The following is a 22,801-nucleotide window of genomic DNA, read 5'->3' as shown; positions in this document are numbered from 1 at the left end:
TTCAATTAACCTAAATTGTAGAACACCTAGAAAGAGCTTACATACAGAAATTTTGGGATAATTATAATTCATTCTTATCTATTCCTTTAACTTAGGTTAGTTTTCATTACTAGTATTCTCAAGAGGAGTGAAATCAATCATACTTTTCATTAATCTTCCAAATTCACCAAAGTTCATAAAAAATTATTTCAAGAATAACACGAGGCCCAGTTAAACTATGAACCAATCAAGTTTGTCTTCAATGACACCCCAACCCCTACTTCTCCCTGCACTTTGCTCTTTGCATCTCTTTGCCCATCAAAACCTCATTTCATAAAAAAGCCAATGTCTTATATATGAGTAGTTGTACTTTTAGGCTTTTCTCTAATAAAGTTTATGTTCCCTTGCTAAGTTCCCACCCTTTTTGGAACAAGGCATTTTTGAAACAGAAAGCGCTTTCTGTTGCCCAGTAGTCACATCATAAATCTTCCTATGGGTAATCCTTTCAAAGTGCCCGAGTAATGCATTTAAATATGCAATTTATTTTATTCATGTAAACAGTGATTTAGGTACAGAGTAGAAAGTTGTTTGGGATCATCGATTTCTTAACTGAGTTTAGCCAAGTAATTTGGAAAGAGTTCACCCAGGTTAAGACACCAGTGGATAAAATACTTGTCAATTCAGAGGAAAAACATTTCAAGAATGAAAAAGACTACCGTGGCCTAGACTCCTTCACTGATCTTTAGGTTTGGAAACTGTGCGCTCTAGTTTCTTCTCCAGCCACTCTCCCCAGAATAAAGGAATACGCGAACACCAACTGGTGGCGTTGGTGAATGAACTACAGTTTGCATTAACGACACCTTTTGAGTTCTGGAGGGCTGCTAAGCCCTTAGCACTCCGGTGAACACCTGGCGTCCAGAAGCCGGGATGCAAACACTCCTCAACCCGGAGGACAGAAGCAAGGTAAAGGGGGTGGTAAGGGCGGTAGAGAAACGTCGAGGAGGAAACGCCGCGAGGGGCGCCGCGCGTGTCCCGCCCGCGCTGGGGCCACGCGGAAGGCCCCGCCCCCCGGCCCCCTCGTTCCGCCCCTGGACCCCGCCCCTTCCCTGTTCGCGTACCCGCGCGCCCCGCCTGCGGACGGAAGCGAGAGCGAGGCTGAACGCCTGACGTCAAGGCGACACCGCCAAACCTCGCCCAGAGTCAGGCGTGTAAACCAGCCGGAGCGGCGGCAGCCCAGGACCGCCGTGGCGCCGGGAGCAGCTACCTAGAGGGAGCGCGAGGCGCAGGGCGACGCTGGCTACGGGGACCCGGTGACAGCGTGAGAGGTTCGCAGAGTGCGTTCGTGGCCGGCGAAGGGAGCGGCGGCGGCGGCGGCAGCTGCACGGGGCGGGGGCCCAGGCGCCGGCTGAGGGGAGCGGGTGGGGTGCGGCGCGGGCCGGGCGGGGCGCGCGCAGCGGTCAGGGGCCCCGGCAGCGGCGACGACGGCAGTGTCGCGGGGCGCGGCAGGTGGTGCAAGGGCTCGGCGCCCAGCCGGCGATCGCGCTGCCTCTCGCCGGCGGGGGCGAGCTGCTGCCGCTGCTGCTGCCGCCGCCGCCGCGGGGGAACAGCGCGCTTTGCGGAAGGGGTCAAATGTCTGAAATATGGCGGAGGAAGTGAGAGCCCGAGGACCCCCCCCCCCACCCTGTGCTCCCTCTCCCTCTTCCCTGCGGCCGCCGCAGCCTCTCTTCTTGCTCGTCATCCCCCCGGCTTCCTGGAGGACTCGTCCCCGCCCCGGAGCCCCCTCGCTGTCCGCCTCGGTTCCCTCCCGGTTGTGGGTGGAAGTTAGAACGGAAATCAAAAAGTTGTCTTTTACGAAGACCCGGCTTCCCCCAGCCTTGATCCGGGGCGAGGAACGTTTGGGGCAAACCACTCCCCGGCGCCCTGAAGGCTCGAGCCTGACAGGGAAAAAGTTTTCCTGAATCCGGGCTGGTTTGCTCCATTTGTTGCGGGAAGTGGCAGGAGGACGGCAGCGGAGGGAGCCCCACCTAGTCTGGCAGCAACCACCGCGGAGAGAAAAACTGTTAAAGGGGCCTTTCCCTTCGTCAGCAAGAGGAAATCTCTCTCAGTGAGAGAGAAAATCCAGGAAGTTTGTCTTCTTTTTCGCCATCTCGATGTGTCTAATGCTAAAATTGACTGTCAGCGCCTTGAATTTTATTTAAAACTACCCCCAGTTAGTCGGGCCATCCGGATTTTTCTTCTGAAAAAAACTGATGGCTTTCGGAGAAAAGGTCATCATTGCTAGTTTAAGCAGATTTGCATTCCCTTTGCTTGTCTCCCTCCCATCCTTTTTATGAGTTTGGAAAAACGTCTTTGCCCTGCTCCTGTTTCTTAGGAACATAAGCAGTTCTATTTTACGGTAACGGGAAATCAGATTTTTAACGGGGTGGAAAGTTTACATGAATGTTGATTTTAATATTTTTAAATTAATTCAAATTGGATTTTTGTTTCGCTACTGGCATGTAATATATACATATCGAGTTTTATACCTGGAAGCTTTTCGTAAATTTATTTTTAATCCTTTTTTTTGGTAATTAAAATGCTCTTCGGACTTGCTCAACAGAACTTTTATCTTAGCCAGAAGTAACTTATAAAAAGGGAAGCCGTTCATTTAACTTCAGGCTCATATTACTCCCAAAAGCTGACTCTTGATTAGTATTTGAGTCATAATGGAGTCATGGGACTTTTTAAGGCCCGGAAAGGACTATTGAGATCATCCAGTCCCACCCTCTCATTTTGTGGAGGAGGAAACTGAGACCTAGGAACGATAACTACGGTAGTTAGCGGTCCTGCTGACTTTTAGGACAGAAGTCTATCTATAATACGGAAGCTAGAGGAAGAAATAATATTTTTATATAGAGGATAGTATTCCCATCATACTCAAGAAAAGGTGTGGAAGAACCATTGGGTAGTTTCATTTCCAGATTTTAAGAGAGGACATTGCTATTGAGGAAATTAAATAACTTTAAGGACACAGAGTTCTGAATGATGGTATTATTTGAACCCATCTGCACTTTCAGGTTCTGAACTGCACAGGGTCTTCACCTGCATTTTCTTGTTTGGCATTCATAATGAATTTTGAGGCTGCCTTATCTGAGGAATCCCCAAAGTAAATCTTTGAAATACATGTAGCCACTTCGGTTTTAACGTACCAGGTATCAGGATATAACTGAAGAGCCCAATAATAAGTTGGCATAATTTTAAAATATGGTATGGGGCATGAAAAGGAATGCTGTTCTTGTCTTTTGCTCCCCTCCCCCCCATGAAAGTCATCTCTTTTCCTGTCTATGACACATATTGCTTCCTGTCTTCTGTTATCTTTATACGTATTTTTGTTATGTATTCCACTAACTTGTAAACTCCAAGGACAGGAAGTGTTCTTTGTGTGCCCCAAAGCAGTGGCATGGTACCTTGCATATAAACAGTACCAGCTTGTTAAGTGTAAGCACCATGAGGGTAGGGACTTGATTCCTTTCATTCTCCACTATATTCGTGGTTTTAGAACCTTGCCTGTGCACATAGTAAGTGTTTAGCATTTACATTTAGAGGTTAACTGTAATGAATATTTAAAAAGAGGCTATTTGAAAGAGAAATTTGTATTCCTTCAAAAAGAAACATTTCCACTATTGGCTTTGGAATCTTTAACATTACAAATTGGCTTCCATTTTATCTTCAAAACAATCCTTTACTATAGAATTTCAGTGTTTTCTCTTAGTTATATAAAGGGAAGGTGAGCCCCTCATGGTAAGGAGCTATCTTGTAAAGAGGGCCTAGCCAGGTATAATAAAGAATTGATCATAAAAATCCTTTATCCGTGTACATAGGGATCTAGTCAAATGTGTCTTCCAATATAATTCAAGATTGGTAGGCCTGTGCAGAGACTGATAACATGGCAAGTAATTATATATGTTTTTAATATACAGTCTTAAGATTTGGATGAGAAACTGCTCGTGTTCCGTTTCCTTTGTTTTTAGTTGTAGGTACTTGATGGATATCTCTAAAGGGAGTCAAATTAATCAGTGGAATTCAATCTGATACAGAGAGAATTTGGCTGCTTCTACAAAGGTTTCATTTCTTTTTTTCCCCAAAAGTGTAGTTTAAATAGGCAGTTTTATTCTGGAATATCAAGGTGTTACTGACATGCATGTATCATTTTCCTAAAGACTTAATGTTTTCCTGTGTGTGTTGGTAAGAGGGTGGGTATTGATCTCTAGTGTCTAGATTTATCTGGCACCAGGAATAGTTTAGTATTTATGAACTAAGTATTCAAAAGCTGTTTTTTCTGTTATGACAATGATGTCACATGTTCAGTCTTAAAAAACTTAATATTGATTGATCTTTCTTAAACTTTATAAGACTGTGCAAGGTTGTGACTAAAACTATGCTTTGATTATTCCCCCTCCTATCAGTTTTGAGAACTCTGTATGGTGTTAGAGATTAGGCTTCAGTTTTACTGTTTACTTTTTCAAATTGAATTTCTTTTAGAAATTAAGAAACAGGCATTTTGGCTGATGCAATTATTCATTGCATTGTAACATTGGACAAGTTTTACAGTAAATGAGTACTGTCCCATGGCTTACCCTTACGCTGAAAACCTAATGTTTTCCAGTGTCTTAGGTATTTTGCAATAGAATTGAAAGGTACTAATTACCTTATGAGGACTTACGTCTTTTTAATTTATTAGTTCTTTGGAAATCTCTTGAACCCCATGGAAGTAGTAGCTACAAAGAATGAATTTATGCAATTGTGGTAAAGACTGGCTTGATATATATGTACAGGGCGAGGCATACATAGATTTATAGTTGTGAGTATGGGAAACACAATTTATTCTTGTATTCTTGTACTATATTTCCGTTCAAACAACTGTAAGCCTACTTTTGCCCCACCCTGTGTAATCTGTTGTACTTCATTTGAACCTAGTTTGAGCACTGGATTATAAAAACTAATCCCTTTAGTCATACATTTCTATTTTAAAGAAGAAAGGTTACAAGGAATTTTTTTTTGTGCTACCTTTAAAAAAATTGAAATCACTTCTTTAAATGTACCACTAACAAAAAATACATCCTCACTCTGGTGTGCTTATTACTGATGTTAGTCAAATTAAGGGTACACAGCAACTGATTATTATTTCAGTAGCAATTTAAAAAGAATTTTTGCTTTGCATCAGTAGAGGATCAAAAAAATTTTAACTCTGTTTCCAGGGAACCTTAAAACTTATAAAAGAAAGAAGTGAAAATTCAGGGGAATGAATGTGTACCAGGTTTTAAAATACTACTATTCTTAAAATGCATTGTATATGAGGTACTTGAGTACTAAAAATATATTATTTTTTATGGTAATCGAAAAATACAACAAAGAAAGAAAGATACTCACCTTTAAATTAAGAATCTTAGTCTCTGAACAGAGAGAGTAATTATCTAATGTTCTGATTTTGAATTTTACAATGAGCTGGTTCCTTAAGGTTACTCTTTTTAGTTACTTTATTTTATGATTTTGTAGTTATATACATACACATTGTATCAGCAAGACCTTTTAAATTTAAACTGGATTCTGATCTCATGAAATAACTTGCTAAGTAATCTTTTCAAGTGGTTGGGGATTGAAAGTTTTTTAATGCTGTACTACTAGACCGAATAAAGAAGTTGAAGCAAGAGAGCATCTATTTAAAGCAGTTATAAATAATTTTGATCACTTTAAAGTGACTTAGAATCATCACTTTTACTACATCACAGAGCTGTTAGTGAGATTTCAGTAGTTGGTTTGAAAATTTATTTTAGTGAATATATTCTTTTAGCATTTTGTTAAGTAATTTTATTTTGAAAATATACAGTGAACTGATTGCTTCATTGGTATTCCATTGGTATATTACCTCTATCTGTTGCTTTCTTTGTCTTGTGGGAAGGGAAAAAAGATGAAACAAAATCTGTTTTGTCCATTTAATAGCAATTTTTGGCAAAAGCTTCTGGAAAGGAAATGGAAAATGTTACACAAAATAAAATTCTAATTATATCTTCTAAAATTTATCCTTCTCATTAAAATATATTTTTCAAACCACTTTATTTAAAAAAAAAAGTTGGGTGACTTTGTAAAAGTTCTTAGTTAATGGGATTGAGTATAAATAAAAACTATTTAATATAACTTCTTTTCATTGATTTTTAGGTGTCAGAGAGGTATGCACATTGCATCCAACTGTTATCTTGTGTTTTAAGATTGCAGTGAGAGTATTACTATCAAAATGTTTAGAATATGAAAAAGTACAAAGCAGAAAATTAATGTCACTTGTAATCCTATCAGTAGAGTGAATTTTTAGGCACAATTTGTACTTCCCTTTCTGAATCTTTCCTACTTCCTTCCTCAGTGGGAAAGGTGGACATATATTGTACTATGTAGAGTTGTTGAGGATTAAATGGAGTATTATTCATAAAATGTTTATGAAAGACTATACTAAAGTAGTATTACCTTATTTTGCTGTGTATAACAAACTCTCATGTATAATGGACACACACCCACATTTTTGGCCCACACTTTCAGGGGAAACATCTTTCATTTTAAATAAAAAATCTTTTTTAAAGATTTTTTTTAATCTTTCAAAAAATCTTTAAAAAACAGTTTTTTAAAATCAGATCTCCACCCTTGCACACATAATTTTAATATACTGTGACAAAATGGGAAGAATGCTTAAAACATTCTTTGCTGCCATGGTTGTCTCTAGGAAAAGTATTTGTGTGATTATTTGAATTGCGAGTTGGACCAGCCACTTTTTCATAAACACCATTTTTACTTGAAAGAATCCCTGATGAACTATGGTTGTTCAGAACTGGGTGTTAGGCTGACATTATTCTCAAAGTGAGCCTGTTGCTTTAAGGAAAAGATTATTTATAGTCAGCAATAAAGTTCTAGTTATCAAGTGAAAATTAGAATTTTGGAAAACTTGTATCAGCCATTGTGCTCTCAACAGCTTCCCGGTATTTAAAATATTTTCCTGATGAGATTGGTGTTAATGAACATTTTTTTTTAAATAACATGTAATGAAATGGGTCAGTACTTAAAGATCTGCATAACTGTGAACCAGTATTTTCTAAGTGACTAAATGCATGATGTTACAAAATCATGCATGGGTAAGAAATTTTTCCAAAGTTCTAGTTAGACCAATGGATTTTAATGTTAAATAGAACATAAAGTTCATGGATAAAGGTTTTTTATTTTGATATATTGCAACCAGTTATCGAGTTTTGGTGTAGTAAGTAGTAAAGGAAAATAACCATACTTATCTGAAAAGTTTATTAAAATATTCCCACTGGCTATCTGGATATTCACTTTTTTTTATTACTCATTTTCCATGATTGTTCCATGATGTGCTCTGAGTGTTTAATATCACTTTTGACTTTTTGGCGGGGGTAAGGGGAAGAGAAAAAGATAAATGTGAGGCAGTGTTTTCTTGTGCTTTAGCTTGAAATCTCATTAATATTGAAACATTTTAGGTTTGTTTTTGTTTTGTTTTTTGCAGTCTTTTGGGCGTCTATTCAACTTTTAATCACAGTAATGAATTGGGTAATTGTTATTTTTTAAGCCCGTTTTTTGTTTTAGTTCTTGTTGTATACACCTGATTACTCATAGACTGCATGTGTGTCCAAGTTTTGGCATAACTTTAAAAGAGCAGATTTTATAATAATAGTTGACTTTCACAATTTTAGGATACGTGGTAACTTTCCTATAATGAAGCTGAGGATTTTTTCCCATTTCAAGTTTAATAGTCTCCTTGACCTGAAAATTTGGTGTGTTAGCTGCCTTCAGTAGATACTTTTCCAAAACAAATGATAATGGATAATGTTCTTAACCTTCTGGGAGAAAGCTGTTTATTTTTCATGTTTGTTTTAAAACAGTTGTAAACAACTTTTTTATAAACCTTATGGCATAAGACAGTTCCAAGTTTTAAAGGATTTTTAGGCTAACCTGCATTTGATTAAGTAGTAAGTTTCAGATTATGAAAGAAGAAAGTAATTGAGTAATTATACTATACTCAATTTCTTGGAAATTTAGTGCCATTTATCTCCCTAGAAATTATAAAATTGGTGTGTTCTGTGAAGAAAGAGGGTATTGAATCTGAGCATCACTATTTGAAAGAACAGAGTTGACTTCAGAGGAAGAGAAAGGGGTGTGGAGTGGTGTAAAGAGGGATAAGTGTAAAACTGCTAATTTTAGGGTCTCTTCAGGGATTAAACATAGAACGCCTGCCTACTGGGGCTTAATCCCACAGTAAGGGAGGGAATGTAATAAGCAGCTTTGGTTCTTCCTGTATTAAATAATTAACTGTTCAGCTATTCTGTCCGTTCTGAATTAGAGAGCATACTGAGGTCATAATTTATGTCCAGGACATCCAAATTAGTCACCAAGTTACCCTGGCTATTGCTTATGTAGTTTTAGTTGCTAGTTTTTAAAAAATTGTATGAAATTTTATCTGTTTTTAAGTTTTTTTATACTTCATCATCCTTCAAAGAGAAGACAGAATTTGCAAGCTTTTAAATTATGTAAATATTTCAATGCATCTGCTATTATTTTGTGGAGTTTATTAAACTACTTTTAAAAAAAGACAGAAGAGCATTTATAACATTTTTCCATTGTTTACATGAAAGTGATGATAGGTGCTAAATAGGCAAGGTGGAAGAGGTGGGAGGGCAGCAAGCACAGCAGAAAAGAAAGTGAGGATGGTGAATAAGAGGATCTCATTCTAATGAGCAGAGCTCCTGTTACCTGCTAGGTAGGTTTGAACAGGAATGATGAACTCCACTTTGAAAAGCGCTTGTGATGCTTTTGTGATATCGATCTTGTCCACTAGAGGGTCCTATGGAGAGGATAAATTGGTATTACTTATCAGTTAGAAATTTTGTTCATGTTTTGTCACCAAGCAGTGTGAGTTGAGAGTATGTTTGCTCTTTTTACTGCCCAACAGATCCTTATTCACTTTCCACTGCACAAATTGGACACATTTCATTTTATTTGTAAGTTCTAGCTGATTCCTTTGAGCATGAGGGGTAAATCTGGAAAGTCATGTGCTAATTTTGATTAGTTGCTGGACCTTTGATTATACCCTATTGTCTTCAATGTAGCTTGGTTAGTTGTGGTAGCATTGACCTGGATGCTCTAAGCTGCAGTTCTCTCTGTGGCATTGGCCATGAAACCTTGAACAGCTCCTTTCTTTAAGTAGAAAAGGTTTGACCTTTTTGAGCTCTTAAAATCCTGTTTCTGTGATACTGCCCTTGTTGAAACACAATCATCTGGACTCCTACGGGAGCTTCTTGATTTGTTTCCATTTTTGTCTTCCTTCTACCTCAGTCTCCACCCAGAAGACAGTCATCTTTTAAAAATGTACATCAGATCATGTAACACCCTCCAGTCCCAATTCTTCCCCCAGTGACTTAAAATAAAAACCAGATTTAATTCTTACTTATTACATCACAAGTTTACCTCTCCTTTCACTAAGCTCTAGCTATATTGGACTTTTTATTTTTAATTAAGTGTAGTTGACACACAGTACTGGACTTGTCATTTCTTACTGATCTTGACCCAACAAGTTCTTTATCACCTTCTGATTTTTGGTGCTTACAACTATTGATAGTTTCCATCATGATCTTTCCTCAGCTGTCTGCAGTTCTGCCTCAGTCTCAACGTTGGATCTTAGCTCAGATGTCAGTCATATCTACAAGAGTTTTTCCTGACCTTATATAAGGAGCATTCGCTCTTCATTACCTTCATAGTTCTTATCACAGTCAATAATTATATTTATCAATTTATCCTCTCTTCCTTTCTAAATCATTTGTTTCAAGAAGACAGGAATATCATGTCACTTTCCCACCACAATCTCAAATGGTTAGCCCAGTAACTGGCACATAGTAAATGCTCAAAAATTATTTTAATTGAAAGAATACATGAAGTGTTCGATGGTTTGTCCTTATCAGTTCCCATCATAGACTACCTTTACATAATTTTAAAGTGTTGTACCTATTTCCAACTATAATTCCTCATTTAGGGCATCTGTCTCTTGAGGACTTATTCATCTGACTGCATGTTATTGAGAGCTAATTGTTACTGTGTTAGGATTAAATTAAATAATTATGCACAAAAGGTTCTTGGCAAGGACATGAAAAGTTAGTCAATGTGAAATGTAAGTAGCAGTTCAAAATAATATATACCCAAATGAGTACTGTTGGTGAGTGCTTATAGAGTTAGAAGAAGACATTAAAAATGAGGTGGGATCTTGCATGGTATTGAAGGGGTATGTAAGTTTTAGGTTAACAGGGAATCTCAGAGGTAGGCAGGAATGTAGAAATTGGGAAGCACAAAGTGTGAATGTTCAAGGAAATGTTTTTCTGTATTACATGCCTGTGAAATGGATTATACTCAAGGTCCATAATCCCTCACCTATAACCATTGGTGCCAGGTATTTTGGAATTCAGGATTTTTTGGAAACATGTTTTTAATTTTAGTAAGATTAATCGAACTCTATTTCTAAGGTGAAACATGAATAGTCACACTAAATAGGTAAGTAAAAACTACAGATAGCCGCATATCAGTTCTTAGGTGAAGTTTTTCTGTGTAAAAAAATTTATCAGGTCAGGTTTTGCCACCAAATTAGCTGAGGAACATTCAGGATTCAAAGATTTTAGTACTTCAGAATTTCTTTGAGGTCTGAAATCATTACTTTGTGTCTTTGCAGGGAGAATATCAGGGCCTGAAAAATGATACTTTAAAGTAACATTACATTTAGCTTAGAAACAGTCTCTACCAAGGAATTCTTTTTGATACTGACTCAGGGTAAAATTAGAATGCACTGCTGAGGGTGATGAGTTTTCAAGGGTATGGGAGAATCACCTAATTCCTTATAGTCTAGTTAAATGTTTGAAAATCACTAGTGAAGATTCATATATATATACACACACACAAGATACCATGCATTTTTCTCCCAATTGATATGGTTTCTAAGAATTATACAATACATTTAATTGTGATGTACAAGTACAGTAGAAGATTAGAATAGGAATGTTACAAGACCAACATAATCTCTATTTAAAAATCCATGATGGAATCACTTGGTATTGACAGGAAAGAAAGAAGTATCTGAAGATGCTACTCTGAAACCGAGAATGATTACAAGTGCCTGCTCCCATTTTGTTTTCCCTACATGTTCTGCTTACCCTAGCATCCTAATTAACACTCAGAACATCGGTTCCCTTTGCCTTTTTCTGTTTATTGGGTGTATACTAATGTCCAGGAATGCAAATGTGTCTGTGTTGCAGGGGTTTTTGGAGACTTTTTATATAGCCCATTAAATTTCAAAGACAGGCATGTTTCAAAGCTACCTAAAAAACAGTTCTTACTGACCTAACAATTAATCAAATAAGTGGAATAATGTATGAGAAAGCCAAATAAAGGTAAGCATCGTTTATGACTTCTAAAGTGAGGCATGATTTTTTTATTTTTCTAAGTGGTCTCTATTTTCCTGACACTAAGCACATCTTTGAATAAACTGAAGAGGGTACAGTATAAAAGGAAGAACTGTTAAATTAATTAAAACAACTTCATAAAATAATTAGCTGCATAAGCCAGTATGGGCATTAAGCAGCTAGCATAAACTGCTGCTTAAATTGAGATACTAAAAGTATTTGAGAAAATTGTGGGAAGTACCTGAGCTTCCACTGTTTTTTGTTAGTTGGTTAATTTTTCTCCTCTGAACTTTTGGCAGGTTTATTAGGGGATTTTCCATTAGGAATGTCCTGGTCTTGAAATTTTATTTAGAATGTAATGTAATGTAATCATGCAAATGATGAACCCACAATCTAAAATCATAGCATTTTTATTATGCTTTCAAGTGTATTTGGGGGGTGTCGTGTTAAGCTCTGTCATTTAATCCTGGTTAGATTAACAGTATAATAAAATAAAACATTTTTTGTAGTCATCTGTTTCTTTTCCCATGGAAGACACTAATTTCATTTATTTCTGAATTCAGCCTTATGTTGCAACAGACTGTATGTTTTAAAAAATGTTCTATCATCCTTGTGGAGGGAGGTATATTGTAAAATCGGAGAATTTATATTAAAAGAAATATTTGTGGCATTCTTTCATTCATGAAAACTGGCATGGTTTGTTCTGGAGTTCTTAACCCTTAACTTGAATTCTAATTAATCTGTTAGTACTAAAATGCTTTACCTCTGATTTCTTTACCTCTGTCCCAACAGCTCATAAACTATACTTAGTTTAGTATTTGCTTAAAATACAGGAAAACAAATATTTCCCCTAGCTAATGGGGATATCTTTGTGGTTGATGTGGTTATCTTATTCTGCTATCTGTTCAGCAAACATTGTTGAGTGTGTTTGGTGTTTGTGTTGAATTCTGGAATCAAATTCAGGAGACTTGGAAAAGATGTGGCTTCAGCTAGGAACATAGAAAACCATCTAGTCTTCTTAACCCCAATAATGGTCATCCTTTTGGAGTGGTGGGGTCTCTTTTTTTATTTTTATTTTTTTTCCCTTCTGTGATTATGGAAGCTAACACATTAAGAGCAGATTATTTAAATTACTGAAGAATCTGATTTCTGGAGACTTGAGGGACAAGAGAATCTCCTGGTTAAATTAAAGGACACCTAATTTGGAGACAATAAGATGGTCTCTGGTTGAACCTGACCTTTTTTTGCTAAAGATATAGGTCTTAGGGTATTTAGTAGGAAGGAAGATACCATCAGACTCTCCAGAGCTGCTTTTAAAAACTTAAATACACACATACACACACGCACCCGCATGCCCCCCACCCCATGAGAAATGTTACTAATGACCACTGCTCTCATCATTTAAGTAGGCTTCTGGGTCTTCAGATTTAAATTTGATATGATTTTGAGACATCTCCTGCCACCATTCCCAGCAGTGACTTTGCTTTGCCACCTCTTCAAGTACCCCATGCATGGTTCCTTCCTGTCATGCCAGGGTGTAACCCATACGGGCCAGACTACATCTACCAGAAACATAACATCTGGCTAAAAATGTCTCATTGTATAGTCTTCACATTTATCTGTAGAGACTCAGACTTAAATGAGTCTTGGTGGAACACCTTACTGGGAAAATGAAAATGTGAAGTACTAGCACTCTCAGTCTCCCTGCAGCTAGAGTTGCAAGTACTTGACATAGGTCTGGCAAACAAATACTCTGCAGGGAAACTTTGCAGAGCCCCAGTGGTATGAATGCTTTAATGTTAGACTGCTTGTTATATTAACTACTTCCAGGGTCAAAGTGGGTAGATTTAATAGATCAGATTCAGAGCTTCATATACAAAAACATATTTACCCAAGATGTCCTTCTGTCCATTTTATCTGTAAAGTTGGCAAGTTTCTGAATATTTGTATGTTGGGGGCTTACCTTCAGAGTTACAACCCTGTTTCTCCTTCCCCCAGATCACAGTAGACATTGATAATTGAGAACTGTATTTTTTCCCTTTGAGTCCAGAGTTGGTCTCAGAGTTGTTCTTAACTTTGTAGTCTAGGTAACTTAATGTTTTGAATTTGTGTTTGAGCTAAAACCTATTTGCCACCAGCGAATTAATGGGCAAGATCTCCTTATCTCTTCCAAGCTGTAGCCTATAGGGCAGGACAGGTATCAGCAAACTCTTCAGGTAAACAGTGAGACAATAAATATTTCAGGCTTTGTGGGCCTCTCTGTCACAACCACTAAACTCTGCTATTTAAAGGTTTTATTTTTATTTTTAGAGAAAGGGGGAGGGAGAGAAACATGAACAGGTTGCCTCTCCCCTCTCCTACGTGCCCCAACAAGGGAACCTAACCGCAACCCAGTCATGTGCACTGACCAATAATTGGACTGGCAACTATTTTTACTTTGCAGGACAAAGCCCAATGAACACCACCAGCAGGGCTAAATTCTGCCATTGTGTTGGGTTGGCCAAAAAGTCTGTATGGTTTTTTACCATAAAATAAAAGGTACATTTTTCATTTTTAATAACAACATTGTTTGGGATATTTTGAGTATGTCGGCTATCTCCTTCATGGCATAATGTTGATTATTCTCAATTAATGTCTCGATTTGATCGCTATGAACTTCAACTGCTCTACCCAACCATGGAGCATCATCCAGCGAGAAATTTCCAGCACAAAAATTCACAGGCCACTTTTGACACGTTCAGTCAGTCACAGCACCTTATGCATAAACTGTACAAATCCTTTTTTTTTATTTCAGTTGCATTTTTACCTTTCTTGAAATAATAAAAGCATAATATGCTGAAAATGTGTATTTTCTTCTATCTTTAGTATTAAAATAGCGACACAAAAATTCACCAATTTTAATAAGGTTTTTTTTTAATGCACGCTGATATGACAACTGTCAGAATACAATCTAACAAAATTGTTTTGAATGAAGTTAAAAGCTAAATGTTACTACAGCCAGTTTACAGGAAAAAAACAAAAACAAAAGAGTCCTGGCTGGTGTGGCTCAGTGGATTAGCAGCCAGCCTGTGAACCAAAGGGTCGCCAGTTCCATTCCCATTCTAGAGTACACACCTGGGTTGTGGGCCAGGTCCCCAGTAGGGGGCGCACAAGAGACAACCATGCATTGATATTTTCTCTCCCTCTTTCTTCCCCTCTGTCTAAAAATAAATAAATAAAATCTTTTTAAAAATACAAAAGAATTTTTTGGCCAACCCAATATTATGAGTAACCATAGGCAGTATGCAGTTGAATGGCTGTGTTTGAACAAAACTTTATTTACAAAAATATAGGCAGCAGATGGGATTTGGCCTGAAAGGCTAGAGTTTGCCAGCCCCTGCCCTAGGCAAGAAACTGGTTTTGATTCAACAAACAATTGCCTTTTGTATTCCAGACACTGTGTTAAGTGTTGGTTATGCAGCAGTTGCATACATACATCTCTGAGCATGAGGTATTTAAGCCTTAACTGAGTATTTTGTAATGCACATGGTAGATCCAAAGGAGTTTGGGGGGAAATGTGGCCATATATCGGCCTCATTTGTGAGATCTTAGGCAAATACCCTAAGTGCTGTGTTCTATAGTTAGTGATATTAACTAAAAGTAATCTCAGTTATGTTTTAGATACCAGGTGCTGTGGTATCAGTTAACATCCTGTTGTGAAAAATAGGGAACCTAACTTTCATTTTGTAAAGTCCCTTTAGTTTTCTCAATATTAGCATGTTGCTCTTCAAAATGTCCAGTACTGTTTCTTAACCAAATGAGTCAAGGCTGTAAACCAATACTCAGAGATCTCTGTTAATTTATCTCTTGCTATTTTTATTTTCCTGTTCTTTTGTATACTGAGATGCAGTCAGACCTTGCTTTCTACTGTAGTCTAATCTTATTTCTACATTTTGCTACCTTCTGTGCCTTTGCTGTCACTTCTCTTTTCTCTGTTATGTTCTTTCCAGTTCAAATGCTATAACTTTTATTCATTTGCCACCTTCTTCATAAACCTGTTCCTGATTTCTCCTGAATTTCCAGAGTATTTTTGTGGCTGATGATATTTTCCATATTTTTATGTCTCATCTTTTCTACAAAAGCTTCTTGACAGCAAGTATGTTTTGTTCAATTTTTTAACCTTCTGGTGACTTATCTTAATGCATATTCAAATACTAAGTAGATGAAAGGTACACATTTCTAATTAAGTAAGTGTTCCTTGATGAACATCCTTGGACTTTTATCCAAATGAGAAAGCACATGTCAGTATACACCATACATTGTAAAGGCTATACAAATAGTGTCTGTTTCCAAAAACACTCAGACTTGTTTCACAATGCTAACTGCTGCACACAATTTAGTTTTGTTTTGGGGTTTTTTTTTTTTAGTTTTTAATTTCCATATTTTATTTCAAAAAAGAATTTCATTCTGTTGTGAAAGAAGATAAGCTATGTGGTACCCAAAATGATTGCTAGATGGTTTTTATGCCTTCACGGTTCCACATCTTTAAGATTATGAAACATGAGAGGAAGCAAATTTCTATCAAGATGTATCCACCCAAGATGACAAACTATTTCAGTTTGCTCAGGATGAAGGATTACCTGGGACACAAGACTTTTCAGCACTAAAACCAGGACAGTTATTCACCCTGATTTCACTTAATAATGTAGCCATTTCCTTTGCATATCACTGTGCTAGCACAATTTCATGAAGTGTAATAAATGCCTGGTATCTAGGTGATTGATTTGGTAGGGGAGGATTATTGGGGGCACTTGGGCTTTTACTAAGTTTTTTAATATTATTTTAGATATTCTTTAATGTTCAAATGAAACTACAAAAGTGTTTGATTAATGCATCTATTTAAGGATATATTTGTGTATGACATACCATAGTGGTCTTATCAGAAGGTGGTGCTACTCAAATTTTTAATTGAGAATTTCATAATCTGTCAGGTGATTAATACTTTATTTAAATTTACTTTATTAGCCATAGCAAAGTCTGAAGTGGCCTGATATTTTCCTTAGTTCCCTTTAAAGTGGTTTAAGTTTTGGTCAAGAAATATCAATAATCTGTACCTTGCCATTCCTTTGCTGGAATTAGCATTTGTATGTGTTAATGTTATATAAATCGGGCAAACTCCATGGCTGAGATGTCTGGAATAGCAAGTATATGAGGTCTGTCCGGAAAAAGTCCAGTCATTGTTCATATAATGAGAATGGTGACATCAGTGTAGCCTGGCAGCCAAGGAGAGTGGACTGGAATGTGCTTGCAGGAACAATGACAACTTCATTGTACTAGTCAGTGGGGACAGTAGATGCCATTGAGTGAGCCATGTATACTGTGTGGCCGTCCTATTCAAAATGACTGAGTGAGTAGAGCAATGAGTCTGCATCATATTTTGTGTTAAGCTTGAACATTCCACTGCGGAAACTATTGGGATGATTCAGAAGGCTTTCAGGGACAATGCAGTGACTGCAGTGCAAATGAAAGTGTAGCAGAAACGCTTCAGAGATGGTCAAGAATTTGTTGAAAGTGGTCCATGTTCTGGAAGACCTGCAGCAAGCAGAATACCTGAGAATGTTAAATTCAGCCCCCCTATAACCTAGATTTGGCACCCTGCAACTTCTGGCTTTTCCCAAAACTAAAATCACCTTTCAAAGGGAAGAGATTTCAGACCATCAGTGAGATTCAGGAAGATACTATGGAGCACCTGATGGATATTCCAACAGCGGATTCTGCGGAGTGCTTTGAACAGTGGAAGAGACGCTGGGAGAGCTGTGTGAGGTCCCAAGGTGCCTACCTTGAAAGGGACTGAGGCGTCATTGTCCTATGTACAATGTTTCTTCTATCTTCTTTAATAAATGTCTCTTTTTTTCATATTACGTGGCTGGTGGCTTTCTGGACAGACTTCATGTAACCTAAAGTGCCTACAAAAAATCCTTGCAAATTTTATCAGCAGTTAGGCCATGATGGGACATAAACTACTCTGGAACATGCACTGTGCCTGATGGTATTGTTGGAAAAGAGCCATTAAAGTTTTGATACTTTGTACCAAAAAGGACATTAAAAACTTGGCTCCTTCCTTGCCCCTCTCCCTCTTTATAGTTTCTCCCATTTTGTAATGATTAAGTTTCAACATGCCTCATAGGGCTATGTGGAATAATAATACTATCCTTAATTTGATTGATCTGTTAACTAAAATAGGCTCTTCAGGGGTGGTTTGTTTGATTGTTAATTTTGTTGCTTTTCTGGTTTTAAGAATGTGAATAGTCCTTTTGATGGTATTTGGGCTTTATGGTTCTTTTTGCCAGTTTGTGAAACTTGATACCTAATGTCCCGGACCACATTGTTACAGAAAAATTACTTGTGCCTTTCAAGTACATGTGTCCAACATTATATCCCTGTGTGGAAATGTAAAGATAAGATTTGGGTGATGAAAAGACTTGAGAAGACAAAATGGAAAATTCGAACTTGAAAAAGAATAATGTCCTTTTCGTAAAAGGAGGAAATCTACTTCAAGGCACTGTGTAGGCAAGTGATTTTTATGTGTTTTGGTTTATTGTGCAACACAAGCTAGTCAGAGAGTGTTTTACTCTGAGAAACTCATTAAGCCTAGAAAGGTTTTTGGTTTTGTATAATATTAATTATCTCTGTTCATGTTTTTATTTCTCAAACAGGCAAGAGTTCATCAAAGTTCATTTGATGAAGCCTTACAACTAAAACAATAAAACCTTACAATTGAGATTTTTAATCATCTAAATATTTCAAATTGATAAGCCAGAAATACTGAGTGAAGCAAAATATACATGATACGTTCATAATCTCACTAAACAAATCAGTGTTCTTTATATGCCTGAAGCCTTTTTGACGCAGGCAGTGAGCATCTTCCTTCTAATCTCTTTAGGAATAAAAGATGCTACTGCCATGCCCATATCATTTATCCAAAAGATAAAAGATATGTACTAAACCAAGTCTCTTCCTCTCAGGCGACTTATCTGGTATAATGGCCTCACTATCCATCTGTTTGATCATGGTGCATCTTATTGTTCTCTTCACACCCATCTAGTCAGTCACCATGTTCTCTTGATTATGACTTACAATTTCTCAAACATACCATCTGGTTATCCCTTCTGTCACTGCCTGACTCAGGTCATCAGCTCTCATCTGTGGTAAACTTTTACTGAATTTCCAAAATTCAGAAATCTAATACTTAGCTTCTGTGAACTTACTAAAACAGATAGGTTGATATTATTTCCAAACTTGAAAACTCTTTATCTCTCAGTTTCTTGTAGAATACAGGTCAGACTTCTATTTTTTTAATTATATTTTATTGATTATGCTATTACAGTTGTCCCAATTTTTCCCCTTTTGCCCCCTCCCACCCATAATCCCCACTCCCTCAGGCAGTCCCCATACCATTGTTCATGTCCATGGACCATGTGCTTAAGTTCTTTGGCTCTCCCACTTGCCATACTGTACTTTACATCCCCGTAGCTATTCCGTAATTATCAATTTGTACTTCATAATCCCTTCACCTCTTCACCCATTCCCCCACAACCCCTCCCATTTCACATCCATCAAAACTCTTGCTCTGTCCGTGATTCTGTCTGTTTTTGTTTGCTTATTAGTTTTAGATTCAATTGTTGGTATGTGTTTATTACCATTTTACTGTTAATAGTTTTGATCTTTTTTTAAATAAGTCCCTTTAACATTTCATATAATAATGGTTTGGTAATGATGAACTCCTTTAGTTATTTCTCATCTGGGATGCTCTTTATCTGCTCCTCAATTCTAAATAATAGTTTTGCTGGGTAGAACAACCTTCGCTGTGGATTGCTGCTTTTCATAATATAGAATACGTCTTGCCAGTCCTTTCTACGCTGCAAAGTTTCTTTTGAGAAATCAGCTGAGAGTCTCATGGGAACTCCCCTGTAGGTAACTGCTTTTCTCTTGCTACATTTAAGATTCTCTATCTTTAACCATTGGCATTTTAATTATGATGTGTCTTGGAGTGGGCTTCTTTGCAACCATCTTGTTTGGGACTCTGTGCTTCCTGGACTTGCATGTCTATTTCCTCCACCAAATTAAGGAAGTTTTCTTTCACTGCTTTTTCAAATAGATTTCCAATCTTTTTTTCTTTTCTCCTTCCGGTACCCCTGTGATATGGATGTTAGACCTATTGAAGTTGTCCCAGAGGCTACTTACGCTATTTTGATTTTTTTTTTTAATTCTTTTTTCTTCTTGTTGTTCTGATTGGTTGTTTTTTGGTTCTTTATGTTCCAAGTCATTGATTTGATTCTCGGTTTCATCCACTCTACTGTTGTTTCCCTGCAAATTCTTCTTTATTTCAATTAGTGTGTCCTACATATTTGACTGAATTTTTTTTATGCTGCTGAGGTCCTATAAGTTTTTGAGCATCCTTATAACCAGTGTTTCCAACTCTCTGCCTGATAGAGTGCTTATCTCCATTTTGTTTAGCTCTTTTTCTGGAGTTTTGATCTGTTCTTTTATTTGGGCCATGTTTCTTTGTCTTGTTTGGCAGCCTCCCTGTGTTTGTTTCTGTGTATTAGAGCCGCTTTGACTCTGTGTCTTGGTAGTGTTTCCTAATGTAGTAAGTAGGTGTTCTGTAGGGTCCAGTGGTGTAGCCTCCCCTATCACCCAAGCTGGGTACTCAAGGTATGCCTTTCGTGTGGGCTGAGTACACCCCCCTCTTGTAGTTGAACCTTGATTGCTGTTGGCAGGTCAGTGGGAGAGATTTATACCCTTTGCAATAGCATGGATGGAACTGGAGAGCTTTATGCTAAGTGAAATAAGCCAGGTGGTGAAAGACAAATACATATGATCTCACCTTTAAGTGGAATCTAATCAACAAAAACAAACAGGCAAGCAAAATGTAACCAGAGACATTGAAATTAAGAACAAACAGACAGTAACCAGAGGAGGGAGATGGGAGGGGATAATGGGAGGACCAGGGTGAAGGGTTTTCAGGAACAACTATAAAGGAGACATGGACAAAACTAAGGGGGGTGGGGTAGAATCAGGGGAGGGACGTGTGGATGGCTGGGCGGGGGGGGGGGGGGGGAGGCAGAAAACTGTACTTGAACAACAATAAAAAATTTTTTAAATTTCATCCTCACTGAAAAAAAAATTGGCTTACAGTTTTAATTGTCATTGTACTCAAGTGATGACTAGCTCTGAACAATGAATAAGATTTTGTGGTGAAGGTTCACAAGGGCAAAATGGCTGAATAATGCACTGAACTAAATTACGAAATACTTTTACCCCTTTTGTTCTTTGTGGTAATTTCATTAATTTTCTATTGACAATAAACATTCATATATGTTTAAAAGGGTGGGGAGGATTTACCCGGGCCAGTGAGCTGCAAGGATTGGCTGTGACCACTTACCAACCTTTGCCCTCCGTGGAGGATCATCCATGCAGGGCAGGGGGAGATGGTGCTCCAGTGTGGTCTGTAGCTGTCCACTGGGCCTGCAGGCTCTGGGGTTTCCCAGGTGGTTCAGGCCAAGGTCAGCCACCACCCTTGTTCTTCCTGAGGCCACTGTGCCTAAGCTATAAAACAGTCCGAGTTGGCTGCTAATTGTGCTGTGGTTGGAGATTCCCAAAGTCAAGCTGTGAATCTAGGCTGGTTGCTGCTAGGGCCAGGCCTGGGGCCACTTAGCAAGAGGTATGGGGGCCGGGGGCTCAATGAGGCCAACTGTTGCTTGTTCATTGGATTTGGAAGTTGTGAAGCATGAACCAAGACCAGCTATTCATATGGAAAAGTTTCAATTAACATTTTGGGTGGGTCCATAAGTTGGGTGGGGATCTCCAGGACAGGACAAATAGTGTTAGCCAGTGTGATGGAGTCTCAGATATGGCACTGGCTTGCTGGCTCTGGCTTTGTGAGGGGAGGACTCAGAAAAGGGACAGTGACCTCTGCCCTCCTTTCTATTTGAGAAAAAACTGTCCTCCAGCTCCCAGCTTGATGATGCCAGGCATTTCATGTGGATGTGGGACCAGCCTATTCCACATCTCCACCCCTCCTACCAGTCTGGATGGACATGGTATCTTTAATTCTGTAGTTGTCACACTTCCATTCAACTCGATTTGTGATGGTTCTGAGTAATGGTTCTATATTTTAGTTGTAATTTTGATGTGGTTGTGCTAGGAGGCTAGCTGTGTTTACCTATGCCACTGTCTTGACTGGAAATCCTCCTTTTCTTTTTCTTTCTTTCCTTTTTTTTTCCCTTCACCTAAAGACATTTTTTTCACTACTTTTAGGGAGAGAGAAACATCAGTGCAAGAGAAAAGCATCAATTGGTTGCCTCCATTTGCCCAGACTGGGCATCTCTGCTGGCACAGGGAGTGGTCTGCATTAGTACTGGGGGTTGCTGGTGCTGGCTCCCACACCAGGGATCAAATCCGCAACCTTTCGGTTACAGGACGAACTTTAACCAACTGAGCCACATCTGTCAGGGCCAGGTCAAACTCTTGAGCAAAGGAGATCCCTCCTTCCTTTTCTACCTGCCCCTGTGCATTCATGATGTGATTAATTCTCTCGAGCTAATGCTTTTGCCCAGAAAATCTTCATCTCCTAGAGAGCTTTTCTTTTCCCTTAAAATATCCACTGGTCTGGTTTAAATATCGACTTTGGCAAGAAGCATTGCTTGGAATAACCTTACAGACAGAGAGCTCTCTTCTTTGCACCAAAATGAGTTTTTTCTGTAGACCCTGCTTGATTGTGAGCTAACATAAACACTATGAACATTTAATGTTTTCCCTTCATACCTGTCTCCTGTATCCCCCTTTTCCTGTGTGAGAAATAACGAGGGCCCTTATAAGGTAATGGAGTGGAGATAATGAAATTGATTCCAGAGACACCAAGGTAGAATGAACTAGACTTGGTGACGGAGTGAAGAAGAGAGACAAATTGATTTACAACTCCCACAGGTATATAGTTCAGTATAGTGTCGTATAATATAGTATGCTTTTGGAGTCTTTTGGGTGCTTCAGATTTTAGGCACTGTAAATAGCTAAATAGATGAGGTTTTTTTCTTTCTTTTTTAGTGCCAGTTGTAATTCTGCTGGAATTATAATCTACAGGGCAAGTTTTAAGAACTTTTTTTTTTATGCCAAGATTTATATAGTTTGTTTTCAGTTGGGATTTGTGGCATCTGTCAGTAATTTGTGTGAACTAAAATAGCAATTTAGCTATAAAGGGTGACTTGTTAGTGGTCTTTTAAAAATCTAAATTTATTTTAAAAACAGACTGCTTATATGTTACTGGCTGCTGTTAAATATTTTGTGTAGGGTAAGTTTTTTCATTT

General features: G+C 38.1%; 1 protein-coding gene across 1 annotated transcript in view; it reads left to right on the top strand.

Annotated features, from left to right (window-relative positions):
* Nucleotides 1–1,137: 1,137 nt before the first annotated feature.
* Nucleotides 1,138–22,801, top strand: part of RAP1B (RAP1B, member of RAS oncogene family) — a 37,535-nt gene continuing 15,871 nt past the window's right edge. Inside the window, exon 1 of the mRNA XM_024576209.4 lies at nucleotides 1,138–1,304. The gene's annotated coding sequence lies outside the window, so the exon portion shown is untranslated. The remainder of the gene's footprint in view (nucleotides 1,305–22,801) is intronic.

Source organism: Desmodus rotundus, chromosome 3 (genome assembly GCF_022682495.2).
Source record: "Desmodus rotundus isolate HL8 chromosome 3, HLdesRot8A.1, whole genome shotgun sequence".
Lineage (NCBI taxonomy): Eukaryota > Metazoa > Chordata > Mammalia > Chiroptera > Phyllostomidae > Desmodus > Desmodus rotundus.
The sequence above is the reverse complement of the archived record's forward strand: the minus strand, read 5'-3'. Positions and strand labels throughout refer to the sequence as shown.